We start from the raw sequence: 3395 nt of genomic DNA on the forward strand, positions 1-3395 counted from the left end.
CTTAATGTTTAAGAGGAGACAACCAGAATAATTCTGTATTTATTAAATAAATTGAACCAACAGTGGAAAACTATTCTCATGAATCAAAAACAAGCCCATAACATATTACAGGCAAGTTTTCCCAAACATTGAAGAAACAAACAATTCCAAAATTACATAAAACATAGCTTAGACAGGGCTCGGTAAACCACAGCTTGTGGGTCCAATTTGGCTTTTACGTATCGTCTGTGGCTACTCTCACACTCTAACGGCTGCTTCAAGCAGTCACAACAGAGACACAGGGCCTGGAAAATGCAACGTGTTTACCATCTGGCCCTTTACAGGAAAAGTTTGCCAAAAACAGAGAACTCTCTCCAGCTCATTTTGTGAGGCTCATATATCTTTGGCACCAAAATCTAGCAAGAACAGCATGAGAAACAGTTATAAGCCAGTGCCATTCATGAACTTAGATGTAAAAATCCTAACAGGATTGAATAACAGGAATGAATGAATAAATGGCTGAATGATCTTCCCAAGACTTCTGTAGTTTTCAGTCTATATTTGCTGGGCTTTTTTGGTCCCTTATATAAGTGTCATCTTTTATTGATCAGTCTCTTCCATTTACTCAACTGTGGCAGACACCAATCCCCTTCCCTTGCCCCCTTCCTAGTCCCTCTTGTGGCTAAGGGTCATTCACTTTTAGCTAATGAGACCTACAGGGTGCTGGAGACACTTTTGGGCAAGGTTTTGCTCTCTTATAAAGATAGGCAACTGGGCACGGTGGCTTATGCTTGTAATCCCAGCACTTTGGGAGACTGAGGCAGGAGGATCCTTTGAGGCTGGGAGTTTGAGACCAGCCTGGGCAACAAAGTGAGACTCCATCTCTACAAAAAAAAAATGTAAAAAATTAGCCAGGCATGCGAGGTGCAGTGGCTCATGCCTGTAGTCCCATCACTTTGGGAGGCCAAGGCTGGTTGATTACTTGAGGTCAGGAGTTCAAGACCAACCTGGGCAACATGGTAAAACCCCATCTCTACTAAAAATACAAAAATTAGCCAGTTGTGATGGCATGAGCCTGTAGTCCCAGCTACTCTGGAGGCTAAGGTGGAAGGATCACTAGAACCCAGGAAGCAGAGGTTTCAGTGTGCTGGGATCACACCACTGTACTCCAACCTGGGTGACAGAGCAAGACTCTGTCTCAAAAAAAAAAGAAAAAAATTAGCCAGATGTGGTGGCATACACCTGTGGTCCCAGCTATTGGGGAGGCTGAGATAGGAGGATCACCTGAGCCCAGGAGGTAGAGGCTACAGTGAACTGTGATTGTGCCACTGCAGTCTAGCCTGGGCAACAGAACCAGACCCTGTCTCAAAAAAAGAACAACAAAAAACAAGCCAGAGGAGAGCAGGGGAGCCTGACAACATTGCTTCTTCTCCCTTCTTTGGTTCTAAAATTAGGTCTGATGCCTGGAGCTGTGGCAGCTGTCTTGCAACCATGAAGATAAAAAGCCAGCATGCTGATGACAGTGGAGCAAAGGAAAAGAAGAGCTTGGGTCCTCAAAAGCTTCATAGGGCACCTGAAGCAGTGCCAGCAATTGCCACCAGATGTCTTGTCTTCCAAGAAAAATTACTCCTCTTTTTTTTTTTTTTTTAGACAGAGTCTCACTCTGTCATCCAGGCTGGAACACAGGGGTGCAATCTCAGCTCACTGCAACCTCCATCTCCCGGGTTTAAGTAATTCTCTGCCTCAGCCTCCCGAGTAGCTAGGACTATAGACATGCACCACAACGCCTGGCTAATTTTTGCATTTTTAGTAGAGACAGGGTTTCACCATCTTGGCCAGACTAGTCTTGAACTCCCGACCCAGTGATCCACCTGCCTTGGCCTCCCAAAGTGCTGAGCCACCGTGCCCGGCCACTCCTCTTTTATTGGGTCACTGGTAGTTGGATGTTCTGTTACTTGCATTCCTAAGTGATACATCCTCAGATATACACTGTTTCAGTGTATATTTTCTAAGCATAACTTAGAAAATACATTGAAGGTAGACCTGTTAGGGTCTGTTAATGGATTGGGCCTGGGATTTCAATATTCCCACCTTCACGAACATGAATTGGCTTTTTTTTTTTTTTTTTTAAAGAAACAGAGTCTCGCTGTGTTGCCCAGGCTGCCCTCAAGCTTCTGAGCTCAACGGATGCTCCTGCCTCAGCTTCCTGAGTAGCCGGGCTACAGGCACGTACCACTACACCCAGCTGGGAGTAGTTTTTAAGAATCATTAAAATCCTTAAGACTTACAGATGGACCCACCCATGGGTGTAAATAACCCTGGTTAGAAGTGTTTGCTTAAACCTAGCATGGGCCCCAGGTTACTTTCTTTTTTCTTTTCTTTCTTTTTTTTTTTTTTTGTGATGGAGTCTCACTGTATCAACCAGGCTGGAGTGTAACCTCCCCCTCCTGGGTTCAAGGGATCCTCCCAACTCAGCCTCCCAAGTAGCTGAACTATAGGCACCTGCCACCACACCCAGCTAATTTTTGTATTTTCAGCAGAGACAGGGTTTCACCATGTTGGCCAGGCTGGTCTCAAACTCCTGACTGTAAGTGTTGCTGAGAGAAAAGACAAGTAGATCCAAAGTCAGGCCAGCAAGTGTATTAACCTGATGGGCTGCTCCTTTATAGTCAGAGGAGGCAGCGCTGAGCTAGCAAAGCAGGGGGTTGATAGAGAGGGAAAGGCTTCGGGATTTTCTAGGTGCGACCACATCCTGGGTCTGTTTGCCAGGCCTCTTGAAATTTTCAAAAACAATTACTGGCATAGAACAAAGAAGACAGGTAATGGGGGCAGTCTAAGGAGTTAGTTATAGCAGTTTAGCAGCCTCACAGAGGAGTTACAAGAGCTGTTTGTGAGGCTTATGGGGGAAGAGAGGGGTAACTTGGTCTCTAACACTGACATCAGGTGATTGGCCCACCTTGGCCTCCCAAAGTACTGGGATTACAGGTGTGAGCCACCACACCCGGCCTGTTTTTTGTTTTTTGAGACAGAATTTCACTCTGTCACCCAGACTGGAGAACAGTGGCATGATCTCAGCTCACTGCAACCTCCCTCTCCCAGGTTCAAGAGATTCTCCTGCTTTAGTCTCCCAAGCAGCTGGGATTACAGGAGCTCACCACCATGTCCAGGTAATTTTTTGTATTTTTAGTGGAGATGAGGTTTTGCCATGTTGGCCAGGCTGGTCTCAAACTCCTGGCCTCAGGTGATCTACCCACCTTAGCCTCCAAAAGTGCTAGGATTACAGATGTGAGCCACCCTGTACAGCCAGATTTCAATACTTTGACCTTCATGAACATAGATAGGCTTTTAAGAACAATTAAGCAGGGCCCAGTGGCACACGCATGTAGTCCCAGCTATTTGGGAGGCTGAGGCAAGAG

The sequence above is a fragment of the Colobus angolensis genome, unplaced genomic scaffold (assembly GCF_000951035.1).
Source record: "Colobus angolensis palliatus isolate OR3802 unplaced genomic scaffold, Cang.pa_1.0 Scaffold170, whole genome shotgun sequence".
NCBI lineage: Eukaryota > Metazoa > Chordata > Mammalia > Primates > Cercopithecidae > Colobus > Colobus angolensis.